At 44.2% G+C, this 15,310-nt stretch overlaps 1 protein-coding gene across 7 annotated transcripts in view; it reads right to left on the bottom strand.

Annotated features, from left to right (window-relative positions):
- LOC119568389 (paired box protein Pax-5-like) overlaps positions 1–7,799 on the bottom strand; it is a 211,538-nt gene extending 203,739 nt beyond the window's left edge. For 6 of the 7 annotated variants that reach the window (XM_037916876.1, XM_037916875.1, XM_037916879.1 and 3 more), the window contains exon 1: positions 7,684–7,790. The gene's annotated coding sequence lies outside the window, so the exon portion shown is untranslated. Of the gene's footprint in view, positions 1–7,683 lie in introns of all 7 variants that reach the window. The other variant, XM_037916881.1, reaches the window with a different exon arrangement.
- Positions 7,800–15,310: the final 7,511 nt, after the last annotated feature.

The following is a 15,310-nucleotide window of genomic DNA, read 5'->3' as shown; positions in this document are numbered from 1 at the left end:
GGGCTGGACAGAGGGAGTGGAAGAGGCAGGACGACCTCTCATCTGACCTGCCGTTTGCGCGATGAGAAACTGCGCTCAGGTCTAGGAGGGGGGGGGGGCGAAGGGGGAACTATGAGAAAAAAGAGGAGGTGGTAGAAGGGGAGGGTAGGAGGTGGAGGAGGAGGAGGAAAAACAGGAAATATAAGAAAATAAGGAAAGGAGGAGGAAGAGGAGGAGAAGGAGGAAAGGGAAAAGGGGAGGAGGAGGAAGAGGAGGAGAAGGAGGAGAGGGAAAGAGGGGGTGGAGGAAGAAGAGGATGAGTAAGAGGAGATAAGATTAGAAAAAATAAAGAAAGTAGGAAGAAAGAGAAGGAAAGAAAAAAAAAAGGGGAAAGACGAGAAGAAGGGACAAGGATGAGATATGAAAAAAGAGAGAAAGAAAAGAGGAAAAAGAGAAAGAGAAGGGAAAAAAAATCCTATTAGAGTAAGACTTCGGTGTTGCTGATTGTAGTGTTTACTCTTTTTTTTTATTTATTTTTTTCTTAAAGGTCGGGGCTCAAAATTGTCTACTCATTGGCATCGGATATTGCAAAGGAGCTCAACACGACACCAAAAAGGGCAAAGCGAACGAGGAGTGAATGCAAACATGTTTTTCCCCTTAATTTAACATAGAACTTATAATATCGATGAAGAAGATTAGGGAGGAGGAGATGACCGAAGACGGAGAAAGAGAAGATGGAGAAAGAGGAGGAGGAGGAGGAGGAGAAGGAGGTAGAGGAGAAGGAATGGAGAAAAATAGGAGAGTAAGGATATGAAAAGCGGGAAAGAGAATGGGAGATAAGAAAGAATAAGGATGAACAAAGAAGCCGTATTAGCGAAGTCAAAAAGGCGGAGAAGGCGCGTCGAGAGGCCTCCGAGCGGGCGTGCGTGCGAGCAAGCAGGTGGCAGGATCAAGCAGGCGAGCAAGCAGGCAAGCAAGCAGGCAGGCAGGCAGGCAGGAGGCGGCGGCGGTGCGGCAACGGTGAAGGGAGAAGGGGAGCCGCCCCTGCCCGCACCCGCAGCCCGGTATCCTGCGGAACTGGTCGGGGTAATGGGCGGCGCCACGCCCGCGTTCGCGCCCGCTTCCGCCGCGAGGGAAGGAAGGAAGGAAGGGAGGGGGGAGAGGGGGAGGGAAGGGGGGAAGAGAGGGGGGAGGGAGGAGGGAAGGGAGGGAGGGAGAGGTGGAGGGAAGGAAGGAAGGAAGGGAGGGGGAAGAGGGGGATGGAAGGGAGGAAGAGAGGGGGGAGGGAGGAGGGGGGAAGAGGGGAAGGGAAGGGGGGAGGAGAGGGGGAAGAGTGGGAGGGAAGGGAGGGAGGAAGAGGGGGGAGAAGGGGAGGGAAGGGAGGGAAAGTGACGGGAAAAGGAAAGGACGAGGGGAAGAAGGAAAGAGGAAAGAGGGAGAGTATGAAAGAACGAACGAGTGAGAGAAAGGAAGCCAGAAAGAAGGGAAGGAGGAAGAGGGAGGGAAAAGAAGAACAAGAGGAAGGGAGGAGGTGTGGATGGGAGGAGTAGGAGGAGGGGAGAAAATAGGGTAGGGAAAATAAGAAAAGGGGCGAACGGAAGAAAGGAAAGGGTGGGGAAGGAGAGAGAGAGGAAAGAAGTGTCAACGGAAAAGTGGTTTATGTCAAAAGGGGGAAGTGGGGGGGGGGGAGGTAAGCGAAGGAGAGGGGGGGGGGTAAGCGAAGGAGAGGGGGGAGGGGGGAGAAAGGGTTGGCTTTCTAAAAACATTCATAAGGACGTGAATTACTTTCTAACGCGTGACAGATATGTTAAGATTATATACAAAATTAAAAAACAAGTTATTCAATATATAATAATAATATAATATATATATAAATAAAAATAAATAATAATAATAATATGATAATAATAAAAATATAATAATAATTATAGATATATGCATCATGATAATAATAGAAGATAATAATAATAATTAAATAATAATAATAATAATAATAATAATAATAATAATAATAATAATAAAAATTTAATAATAATAAATAATAATGATAATAATAATAATAATAATAATAATAATAATAATAATAATAATAATAAGGATAATAAAAATAAATAATAAGGACATCAATGATAATAAGCAAAGAGAGTTGTATTGATAAAGATGCTAAGAATAATATCAATAGAAGAACAACATTTAAAATGATTATAATAAGATTTAAAAAATACAAATAGTCATAACATAATTATCAATGATTAGAAATGTTTCTGATACTAATAGGAATGATAATTATAATAATGATGAAAATGATGATAATAATAATAGCAATAATATGATAATAATAATAATGCTTATAGTAATAATAATAATAATAATGATGATAATAATAATAATAATAATAATAATAATAATAATAATAATAATAATAATAATAATAATAATAATAACAATAAAAAATAATAATGATAATAATAATAAAATAATAATAATAATAATAATAATAATAATTATAATGATAATAATAATAATAATAATAATAACAACAACAACAATGACAACAAAAATATTGATAATAATAGTAATTATAATAATAACAACAGTAATGATAATGATACTAATAACAACAACAATAATGATTATAATAACTGTTATACCATTAATAAAATGAGAATAAAAAACGTGATCTTCCTAATAATTTTGACAAGAGAGGAAACATGCCTCAAAAATGACCCACAAAAATTAATAATCCCAACACTGATTTCAAAATTTCCGACCCTAATATCAATAAATCAAAATGCAAATTGAAAGGCAAACAACGGACAATTCAAAATCAAAATCACCCTGAATTGTTGCATAACTCATAATCATTTTAAGTCATTATTGTAAATTATAATAAGTCACGTTTATTACCTCCCGGATGTAACTGTACATAACTGATAATATACTGTTTTTTTCGCTTGTTATATTTTTCCGTTTTATTATTGTTATGGTTTTTGTTTTAATCCTTTCGATACCTTCATATGAGGGTAAATAAATAATGATAACCTTGTTATTATCCTTATGATAATGACAAGAATGATAATAGTGATGATAATAGCGGTAATGATAACACTGATAATGTTAATGATAATAATAATAGTGATGATAATGATGATAATAAAATGATGATAATGATGAATATTAGTAATAGTAATAATAAAAGCAATTAGGAAGAGGGGATAGGAAGGTGATATATTCATATTTTCCTCGCCGTTTGGGAGGGTATCTCTCTCTCTCTCTCTCCCACATGACTTCCTGTGTCCGGTCTCATGAGGGTGTGAGAGGAGATGGAGGGGGGAGAGGAAGAGAGGAAGAGGTAGAGATAAAAGGGGAAGGGGAGAGAACGAGGGGGAGAGGAGGGGAGGAGAGAAGCGAGGAGATGTGTGTGTGTGTGTTGGGGGGGATTTTATATACTCTCCATCGATGCTAATGACCCCCCTCCTTCCTACCTCCTCCCGTCCCACACACCCCCACACCCCTGCCACTTCTCACGTCGCCGCGTCAAGTCCGAGCGACGTGAGGCAGCGCGGGGAGGGGCGAGGTGACAGAAATGAGGCGACGCTGGCGTATTATAAAAACTATGTCTCTATCTCCATGTCAATGTACAGGCTACGTAAGGGTATACGTATTTATGTGTATAGAGTAATCAGTGTAGATACGTACTTATGCACTTTCTATGTCTGTTTACCTCATTATCTATCTATCTACCTCCTCTCTACCTATCTATCTCTATCTGCCTATCTATCTATCCGACTGGGACGGCAGTGCTTCGAGCGGTGTTCCAAGCACCTTATCACCGATTTTCTCCCGTCGCCAAGCATCACCGCGTCAGGTATCTGCGCTCCGACATCTTATTCTGGCAAATCCTTCAATATCCTATAATCGATCCCGCGAGGAGAGAACGAGGGAGGGGGGAAAAGTGTAAACGCTCGGCAAATCCTCTCCTAATCCCCGGAGATCCGTAAATCCGACATTGATACTAACAGGAGTCAGTCTCACTGCTCCCCCCCCCTCTTCTCCCCCCTCACTCTCCTCTCTCTCCTTGTGTCAACAACCTATCCCCCCCTAAACCCCAGTCTCACTAACCCTCCCCTCACCCTTCCCTCCCCCTACCCCCATCGCCGTAACCCCAACCTATCTCCCATCCTTCCCCTCCCCCTTCCTTCCTTCCCCTCCCCCTTCCTTCCCCCCCTCCCCCCACCTATCCATTTGGGTTTCAGTGGCAGACGGATCACCAAGCAAATATGGCCGGACCCCGAGCACAGTGGCGCTAATCTTGCGTTTATGCTAATGACTGTAAACATTCTTTTGTCTCACGACCCGACGCGAAAATGTCCCTCTCTCTCAATTCCCAGGAGAGGGGAGGGGGGGGGGAGGTAGGTGTATGAAGAAGAGGGGGAAGAGAGGGGGGGGGAGGTGGAGGTGAAGGGAGAATGGGAAGGAGGAAGAGGAGGAGAGGAAGAGGAGGGGAAGGGGGGAGGGGGGAAGGCGGTTTATTAGAGCGGTCGCTACAGGTAATTGAACTGGACACAGTCGCAGGCAGGTGGTACTGTCTGTGCCCTACCAGTTAGCATGTCCGCCCCGACCACCCTCACGCTCCCCCACCCCTCCTCCCCCTCCCCCTCTCATCCGGGTCCTGTTCACACCTCTCCCTCTTTCCCCTCTCCCAGTCGACGAACTACAACCCATGGTATATCATCCTACAACCTACAACTGACATTTTACAACCCACAAAAAAAACGACTTTACAGAGAGCTAACGTCAAACCTGCTCATAAATACCGATACACACAATAGTCGTAATCATAATAAGAAATTAATATTTTTATAGGCTAATACATCAGATGGACTTAGAGAAATGATGACGATAACAATATTAGTGGTAACAGTAATATTAAGAGCAATACTATGAAGATAAAAACAATAATAATGCTACTCATGATGGCAATAATACTAATATTAGTAATAATAACGATCGTGAAAATAGTAATAATAATGATAACACGAATAATAATCCTACAGGACAACAATGATAATAACAGTATCAGTAACGCGAAGAGTGCGAGGAAGACCCAGGGCGGCGGGCGGGCGGGCGGGCGGGCGCGAGTGCAGCTCCTCGGCAGCCCATCGCGACAGATGTGAAGCGACAGACAATTCCAGCTGACTATGGGCACGTGTTACGGGGTAAGGGGAGGGCAGGGGAGGCGGTAGGGGGTACGGACGGGAGGGACGGGCGAGTTAGGGGGAGGTCCAGGGAAGAGGGGGAGGAGGAGGGGAGGGGGGGAGAGGGAAAAGGGCAGTTAACTGAGGGTAATTTCCAAGTCATCATACTTGAATACATTGAGGGAGGTGAAGCGGCCGCCTCGAAATCGGTTGTTATTTTATTTAACACTGGCGACTGTTGTTTCCTTCCCCGGACAGGAAGTGGCCCCAGGTGCCCAGGTGCCCGCTTTTCGAGGGGCAGGAAGGCAACAGCGAAGGCCTGAGCTTCGGCAAAACGGCCCTCGTGAATTTGCTCACCAGGCCGGTCTAAGTCCAGCGTTCACCGGATGCACAAATCGAACTTAAATCGCCAATGAAAGCTCGGTGCCTCGCTTGTGACCAATGGCCTGATTTAAGTGTCAATATCTATTATTATGATTCTAACCTCCGCTGCAACGGGTTTCTAATTAGACTTTCATTTTGGTCTTGAATTAGAAACCATTGTCTTATACAAGGCAGACTTACGTGCTTGAATGATCTTCATCACATTTACTCATCTATAATGTCTCGTTGACCTTGCTAACATGAGGATACATTCTCGTGCAAGTATATAACATAGGGATTATAAATCACCTCATGATTTTTTTGTATCTAATTTGATGCACGGAAATTATGGGCCAGCGAATAACTAGATGATACGTAATAAAATATACAAATATATTTATAAACATAAAAAAAGAGAAACGCACGTCTCCATCGCCCGAAATCGAAATGATATCGCACCGAGAGAGTCTAATCGCGCGAAATTACAAAGCCCAAAGACCACGACCCTCGCCAGACCGCGCATTAAAGAAATGAACTTCGGGGGAGAAATTAGCTCCGGCGACGCGGAATCGGGCGCACAAAACCCGCAGACTTTCGACGCCTTGAGTGCCTGCCTCCGGTCCCTTCCCCTCGCATCCGGGACTTCCCTTTGAACGCCGTTTAGAAGGATCCGGAGGCGTCCTGCTCTTCCGCCGGTGGGGAGCAGGCCTTGCCCTCCTCCGGATCCTTTTGCTATGAACGAACGTATACTTAAGTCTATTATAAACCCTTCCCATTGAATCTGCACTGCACTAATTTAATTCCCTCTTTTGCAAATATCATCCCACCTTCCTATGCAAATTGCAGCAAGGGAAGTGCCCATCCACAAGGCGAGCCGCACCTGAAGGGTTTCCAGCACCGCAGTGAAGGGCTTTCGCTAACCACAGCTCCTTATCTGATAAGAAACGATTTGCGGATCATCACGAGGAGTAAAGATTTGACAGGACACCTCCCCTGGCCGAGCCCTTGTTTTTGCGAGGCGACTTTCGACTACTTTACATATATAGAATTTTATAGACTAAATACTAGATCGAGGCCATCTCATGCACCCTGGCGGCTATGGAAGGACCTACTCTCCGGTCTCGTATGCTCGTGGTGTGCCCGTTGGGCGACCGAGATCACTGCACTCTCAGGCAAGTGGTCTTTTGGTTGCTTGCGATAAGGCACACTGTTGGAAGCACTTGCAACAGCCAATGGGACAGATTACCATGATGATAAGACTTGAGGTAAAGACAGCAAAACCTGTCTAATGTACTCTACTGATTACACGATTTTGTAGAAAGGCGTTAAACAAATAAATATGTAAAACCAGCATACGTTTTGCTCCTGTCACTGCCAATATCCATCGATAAAACGGACTAGTTCATAGGATCTAAAGTGTGAAGGAGACGGTTGCATGTTCTCCTGATATTAAGTCGATGACTTAACTTATTCCTGACTGCTACAGACCGAAAATGACTAAGATCACTTTTTATGCGGACGTTGAAATCTCTTACGTCGTGATGTGTTATTTGGTCACACGAAACCAAATAAACTATTTTATAACTTAAGACAAACACTCTTCACTTCATTGTAAATCTGCGACAATACTTTCAAATGCTGGAGAAAAAAAGCAAAGTTGGCGAGTGATAATACAAGGTAGATAAGTTTGTACTTGCGTTTGGAGAGATCCGTCGTTGAGTGCAGATTGCTTGTCGACGATGAAAAAAAATCACTGAGTCACTTGTTTCACTTATAAACCGTTTGCAATTTGGGGTCGTGCACTGTATTAACCAGATCACCCGGGTGAAAGAGAGAGAGGAAGAGGGAGGGAGAGAGTAGCCACTTGCTGTCAACTGTCAGCTTGACTTCTGCTCATCAACCGGAATGGCTTAGCTTTCGTTGGCTGCCCATCCATACATGGGACAAGTGCACACGACTGGGCTTCAGCAGTTGGGCCACTTCTCAAACAATCACCGAAATTTTGGCATCTTTCGTTTTTCCTTTCAGAATTTCACGAACTTCGCTGATGTCTTAAGGGGGACTTGGCTCCACGCTCCTTCGAGGCGACGGCAGGGCTATGCTCGCGGGTTTACGCTCTCCTTTCCAGAGGCGAGACTCTTACCAAGGAGTTATCCACTGAACACAGAAGCACTGGGACACTGCAGGTTCGGACGGAAGGTGGCTTCGAGAGGAACTGTAACGCGCGACTGGCCGAGCGAGCGGCTGCCACTCAACTGTGCGAAGAGAGCGGGGGTTCCGCGGCCGCCCTGGAGTACGCTGCTCGGCCCGCCCCCTCGCCTCTCGTGGGCGGGCCACGCCGCTCGCTCGCCCGCGGCCCGCCCCTCGCACGCCCTCGCCCTACCGGATCTTACAGTAGGCAACCGCAACTTCGCCAGGAGCTGCTTCTACTTCTCACTCGATAAATCTACCCTCTTCTGTAGATCGTAAGGAAACTTTCCTTTTTTCGTCTTTTCTTATCTTCTGATCTGATCGTTGCCTTTTTGATAATTTATTCTAAGTAATCGTAATCTGGGCTTTCGTTGCGTAGAAGATATGAGATCTGGAAGCGATTCTTGGTGTGACACTTGTTGGAAAGAGGGAGGGGAGGGCGGGGAGGAGCGGGAGGGGGAAGAGCAGCGGCCAGGTCCCTCCCCCTCGCGAGAGGCCCCTCCCTCCTTCCGGGATTGGTGGCGTGACGTCAGCGCTGCCCCCGCCCCCCTCGCCGTGGAGAGCCCCCCGCCAGCACCACACAGTAGCACGCGACTCGGCTCCAGCACATGACGTGTCGCTCCCGCGTCGCTTCCTTCGCCGAGTCGTCCTCGCTAGTCTCCCTCGGGCCCCGAGCGCCTCCGAGGGTGAGCTCCGGCCGGCCGCGGCTTCCCTCCTGGGAGAGAGAGCCTGCGATAAGATCTCCCGACGGGGCCGCTCTCGGGTCGACGACGTGTCGCGTTTAGATCCAACAAGATTACGCTTTCGCAAAAAGGGAGAGCGAAGAAAAAAGGCGAAGTTGAGAAGACGGTTTAGATGCAAGAAAGTCAGGATCTCGACGTGTGGTCTCGTCTCGCCTCATGTAGGGAGACGCACAAGAAATCTCCGTTTCCAGTGCGCTGTCTGACGGCGAGCGAGATCGCAGTTCTGATTACAGTCTGCAGCCGTCACCTGGCGCGGCCTCGTGCAGGCGTCAGATTCCGTGTGCCCGCCACGCGCCCCGCGCGCCGCGGCTTAACCTTTTGCCACAAGGGTCCCTTGAGGTTCGGTACGCGTCTTCAGGTGAACTTTGAGCCCGGAAACAATTTTTCAATCAGAGCCCGTGAATTAGGCGATCTTTCAGTTCCTTGCAGGTATTCTTCCCAAGTCGGTTACATTAGATTAGATTGTTTCGCGCCCAAGATGTTTAAGTACCGTCAGAGAAAGAGAACGAAAGCACGAAGAACAAATTGATTTCTGTTGTGGGAACGCTCGAATGACGAATAGTTCTCCGGACGCTGTTCATCAGCTCATTTCGTGGGTCGCCCGAGAGCCAAGGCTGAGCTCCTTCCCGCTCTCTCCGGGGCCAAAAGGCGGCGCTGACGGCCCTCAAGTGTTGGTCTCCGTAAGGGCAAGAAAAAAGGAAAAAAGAAAAGAAAACAAAAGAAAAAGTCAAGATGTGAGGCACAGGTTCTTCTTTTTCGTTTATTCATCATTTAGTAAATAACACGACTCTCGGTGGCCATTTCCAAACGTGTTTTAGGCGAAGAGAAATGTGCAGTTGATCACCGTGGCAGTAATCGCCGCGCAGAGAAATTGCCTCCGACTCGCACAGTTTCTTAGCCGAGCGGAGGCAGAGGCAGAGACAGAGACAGAGACAGAGGCAGAGGCAGAGGTAGAGGCAGAGACAGAGGCAGAGACAGAGGCAGAGGCAGAGGCAGAGGCACGCAGTCACTCTGCCTCCGACATCGGCCCCGAAAGAGATTTCAACGCCCAATCAAATAGTTATCTCGATGTCATTTCCTCCAATGCCACTTCTATCATTATCAATGTCGTGCGCGCCGCCACTTAATGGAACTATGCCATTACACTTGATCAAAATAAGTGCACTGAAACTCCCGGTGGTCATTGCAATGTTGATTTGGCAGACACGACTTTTTAGAATTGCAAAAAAAAGGAATGAAAATTTCTGAACCTTCTTAGCCTCGAGGATGAAACAAATCTGTTTGTATTCTGCGCGTAATTAAATTTACAGTCATGAACAACTAGATGATTCCTGTCATGAGCTGCTTCATAAAACTCTTTTGGAGCCCGTTATAGAATGAAAAGTATGACCATTATACGAAAATAGTAACAAAATCGTTTATCAGTCAGCTATAGCGAAGGTCTCCCGGAGGTTGAGTACACAGAAGTCAAGACATTCATAAAAAGAGTTATGAGACTAAGCGCTTGTATTTCTCCCCCACTTTCTTTAAGACATACAAGAAAAAAGGCAAAAATGAAGCTAAATAAACTATATAGACAAACTAAAACAACAACAATAACAATTAAAAAACAACAAGGAAAACACAATTCAGAATTCCCCAAATCTAATCTTAAATTTTAACTTTCTTTTTTCTTTATTATTATTATTATTATTATTATTATTATTATTATTATTATTATTATTATTATTATATTATTATTATTATTATTATTATTATTATTATTATCATTATTATTATTATTATTATTATTATTATTATTATTATATTATTATTTGATTTAGGCTTCCACGTAATCGACTCACAAAACCGAGATCCTTTAAGACTTCCTTCCCATCTCCCAGTGTGGGATTTCCTTTGTCGTAACTGATGCAAAAATCCCAGACAATAAAAGGAGGCCGGATTAACGCGCAGATTACGAGGATTTAATCGTTAAAAATTTTTTAGAAAATCCTTATACTTTTTTAAGAGAAGTTATCGAACCTAAACGATTATCTATTTCTTTCCATCTATTGGCAACAATATTCCGTGTATGTCTTTAATTATTCTGGTTTCCATACCGTAAATAGAAATGGTTATTTCATAGTTTGTGGAAAGCTTTTGTTTGGTATCTGTGTTGTATTCAGATCCCGAACAGCTAGAGAATCAGTCAGTTGTAGGTTACATACAGTATATATACAGGATACAGAAGAGATAGGATACACGCATGATTAATCACAATGCAGCCACACTGACTACGCAATATACATTTATGCTTTACATTCCGATTTCATGTATACATACGTAAGAATATATGCACATGCACACACACACACACACACACACACACACACACACACACCACACACACACACACACACACACACACACACACACACACACACACACACACACACACACACACACACACACACACACACACATACGAAGGAAAGATAAAAACAGAAATAAGAAATGGAGGAGATGGATAGACAGACGAATAAACAGAAAGATAGGAAGATAGACGGACAGATATAGATAAAGATACAGATAAATAGGGAGACATACAGATTAGTAGGTAGATAGATAAGTATATAGATAGATAGATAGATAGATATAGATAGATATAGATAGAAATATAGATATAAATTTAGATTTAGATAGATAGATAGATAGATAGATATAGATGTATATTTAGATATAGGTTTAGATTTAGATTTAGATAGATGAATAGATAGATAAACAGACATAGAAATAAAGAGATATATAAATAGATAGATAGATGGTTAAATAGATATAGAGATGGGTAGGTAGACAGAATGATAGATAAGATATATACACAGAAAGACAGACAGACAGAGAGATAGACCGACAAACAGATAGATAGATAGGTAGATAGGTAGATAGATAGATAGGTAGATAGAAAGAGAGGTGAGAGAGAAAAAAAAAGATACAAAGAGAGAGAAAGAAAGAACAAAAGAGAAAAAGAAAGAGAAAAAGGAAAGAAAGAGTAGAAGAGAGAGAGAGAGAGAGAGAGACACACAGCCGACCTCCCCCAAAAAAGGATATTCCCGGGCCCCTTCCCCCCACCCCTCCTCCTCCCAACCCCCTTCGCCCCCACCCCTCCCTCCTCCCAAACCCCTTCGCCCCCACCCCTCCCCTCCTCCCAAACCCCCTTCCCCCCACCCCTCCCTCCTCCCAAACCCCCTTCCCCCTCCTCCTCTTCCTCCCCCCCCTCCACGGGCAGCAGCGACCTTGCACGCCCCGAATGCCCGAGGCGAGTGACGAGAACTGACCCCACGATATCAAGGCCGGCCGACTACCCCGACCGCCCGACCGCCCGACGCCCGACCGCACCTGGCGCGCCCGCCCCCTCCCCCTCCCCCTGCTCTCCTCCCCCTCCTCCTCCTCCTCCTCCTAATCCTCCTACTCCTACTCTTATTCCTACTCCTCTTCTTCTCATCTCCTCTCCTCCTTCTCCTCCTACTCCTCTTCTTCTCATCTCCTCTCCTCCTCCTCCTCCCTACTTCTCTTCTTCTCGTCTCTTTTCCTTCTCCTCTTCCTCCTTCTACCCCTCTCCTCTTTCTTCTTCTCCTCCTTCTCCTCTTCCCTCTCTTCTCCTCATACCATCCTCCTTCTCTCCCTTCACCTCCTCCTATTCCTCCTCCTCCTCCTTTTCTCCCTCTTCTCCTCCTCCTATTCCTCCTCCTCCTCCTTCTCTCCCTCTTCTCCTCCTCCTCCTCCTCCTCCCCTCCTCCCCCTTCACCCCTCCCCTCTCCCGCAGCCCCCCCCCCCCTGCCGTTGGCCCGTGACCACTACTTGACACGCAGCTGGAGCGTCTCCTTCCCGACGAGGTGACGCTCGCGGACTGCTCTGCGCTGCGCACTCTCTCTGCATGCACTCCTTCTCCTCCTCCTCTTCCTCCTCCTCCTTCTTCTTTTTCTTCTTCCTCCTCCTTCTTCTTTTTCTTCTTCTTCCTCCTCCTTCTCCTTCTTCTTCTTCTTTTTCCTCCTCCTTCTCCTCCTCCTTCTTCTCCTCCTTCTTCTTCTTTTTCTTCCTCCTCTCTCTCCTCCTTCTTCCTCCTCCTTCTCCTTCTTCTTCTTCTTCCTCCTCCTTCTCCTCCTCCTCCTCCTCCTCCTCCTCCTTCTTCTTCTTCTCCTTCTCCTTCTCCTCCTCCTCCTTATCTTCTTTTTGCTACTTATTCCTTCTCTTTCCTTCAGTTCCTCTTCTTTTTTCCTTCTCCTTTTCTTCCTCTCCTTTTATTCTTCTCTGCCTGTTCTTCCTCCTTCCCCCTTCTTCTTCTTTCTCCTCCTCCTCCTTCTCCTTCTCCTCTTCTTTCTTCTCCTTCCTGTCTACTTCATTTTGTCCTCCTTAACTTTTTTCTTTTCTTCCTCTTCCTATTCCCTTTTTCTTTTTGCCTGCATTTTTATTCTTTTTCTTTTCTTTCTTCTTCTTCTTCTTGATAAAAAAAAAACAATAATGAAAATAATAATATTAATAGTAATAACAATAACAACAGTAACAATAAGAACAAGAATACTACTACTACTAATGATAATAATAATAATAATGATAATAATAATAATAATAATAATAATACGAATAATAATAATGATAATAATAATAATAATAATAATGATGATGATAATAATAATAATAATAATAATAATGATAATAATACTAATAATGATAATAATAATAATAATAATGATAATAATAATAATAATAATAATAATGATAATAATAATAATAATAATAATGATAATAATAATAATGATAATAATAATAATAATAATAATAATAATAATAATAATGGCAATAATAATGATAATAATAATATAGATAATAAAGATAATAATAAAAACAATAATAGCAATGATAATGATAATGATAATAAAATGATAATGATGATGATATTAACGATTATAATAAAAAAAAGTATGAAAGTAGCAATTCCAAAAATTAAGAACTATAGTAATGATGATAAAGAAAATAATAAGGTAATAGTAGAAAAAGTAATAAAAATAGAATGAGTGAACGAACTGATAATAATATTTTTTATCACAACAAGAAAAACAAAAATAGAATTAAACATTAGTGATATCGATGGCGGTAATGAAGATGAAGTTAAATGACAAAACAATCACAACATAGAATGAAACATTAACATTAACATTATAACAATTTATAACATTAACAACATTGATAACCCCCCCCCCCCGCCCCCCCAGGCATCTTCGTTCCGTTCAACCATGACCTTATCAGTGTGGAAGATCTCCCCCCCCCCCCTCCTGCTGACCCACCCTGATATTACCTTCCTACTTCCTTCCCCCCCTCCCCCCTTGCTATGCCCCTTACCCCCCTCCCCCTTGCTATGCCCCTTACCCCCCTCTCCCCCTTGCTATGCCCCTTACCCCCCTCCCCCCTTGCTATGCCCCTTCCTTCTCTCCCCTTGCTATGCCCCTTACCCCCCTCTCCCCCTTGCTATGCCCCTTCCCTTCTCTCCCTATTCCTACTCTCTCCTCTCTCTTACTCTCTCTTCCACTTCCTTTTTTTTCTTCTCTTCTTCGTGTTTCCCTGCACTTCTCCTTCTTTCTTCACCTCTTCTCTCTTCTTCTCCTTCTCTTCTTCACCTCTTCTCTCTTCTTCTCCTTCTCCTTCTCTTCCTAATCTCCCTTACCTCCCTGGTCCCTCACCCCTATCCTTGCTATCACCACGTTATCCTTTCTCTGTCTCTTCTCCTCCGTCATTTCCCTGCTCCTCCCCCCCTCTCCCTCACCCCATTTCCCTTCTTCTGTTTCCTCCCTCTCTCCCTCACCACTCTTCCTCATTCTTCCTTCTCCGTCATCCTCTCTGTCTCCCTTACTCCCTCCCTCTCCCTCACTCTCCATCCCTTGCTCCCTGCTATCACCCTTTCCCTTTCTTCCCCTCTCTCCCTCATCCCCTCCCCCCCTCCCCCTCATCCCCTTCCTTCCCCCTCACCCCCTCCTTCTCCATCATCCTCTCTTTCTCCCTCACTCCCTCCCTCTCCCTCACCCTCACCCCCTCCTCCTCCGCCATCCTCTCTTTTCTCCCTCACTCCCTCCCTCTCCCTCACCCTCACCCCCTGCTCCCTGCTATCGCCATACCCACTGTCCAGGACTTAAACTACTTTCACTGTTGACCTTTGACTCTCGTTGCAAAATCACAGTTGCAGGAATTTACGTCCGGGGATAAATAGCCAATTATTTTCTCGTTCCTTTTTTTTTATATATTTTTTTTCTATTTTTTTTTTCTCTTCTTTTGCTTTGTGTATAGTGTTTTGTTCGCCAAGAGCGATGTAAAGAATTGTGATGGAACTTTGGTATATTTTGACATCTTTTATATAAACTATGAGAGGCATAAAGATAGAAAATTTCGAATCAAAAATAAATATAGTTAAACAGATAGATAGATAGATAGATAGAGAGAGAGAGAGAGTGAGAGAGAGAGAGAGAGAGAGAGAGAGAGAGAGAGAGAGAGAGAGAGAGAGAGAGAGAGAGAGAGAGAGGAGAGAGAGAGGGATGCTCCTTCTCTCTCTCTCTCTCTTGCTCTCTTGACTCTCTTTCAATTTTGCTCTTTCTTTTCTGTCTTTCTGTTTTTTCATTCTTTGTCGTTCTCTGCGAGTGTCTGTCTGTCTGTGTCTCTCTCTCTCTCTCTCTCTCTCTCTCTCTCTCTCTCTCTCTCTCTCTCTCTCTCTATCTATCTATCTATCTATCTATCTATCTATCTACTTTCTTTCTCACTTTGTCTTTCTCTCTATTTTCTCTCCCAATCTCTCCCTGTGTCTTTTTCTGTCAT

This window comes from Penaeus monodon, chromosome 43 (genome assembly GCF_015228065.2).
Source record: "Penaeus monodon isolate SGIC_2016 chromosome 43, NSTDA_Pmon_1, whole genome shotgun sequence".
Taxonomy (NCBI): domain Eukaryota; kingdom Metazoa; phylum Arthropoda; class Malacostraca; order Decapoda; family Penaeidae; genus Penaeus; species Penaeus monodon.
The sequence above is the reverse complement of the archived record's forward strand: the minus strand, read 5'-3'. Positions and strand labels throughout refer to the sequence as shown.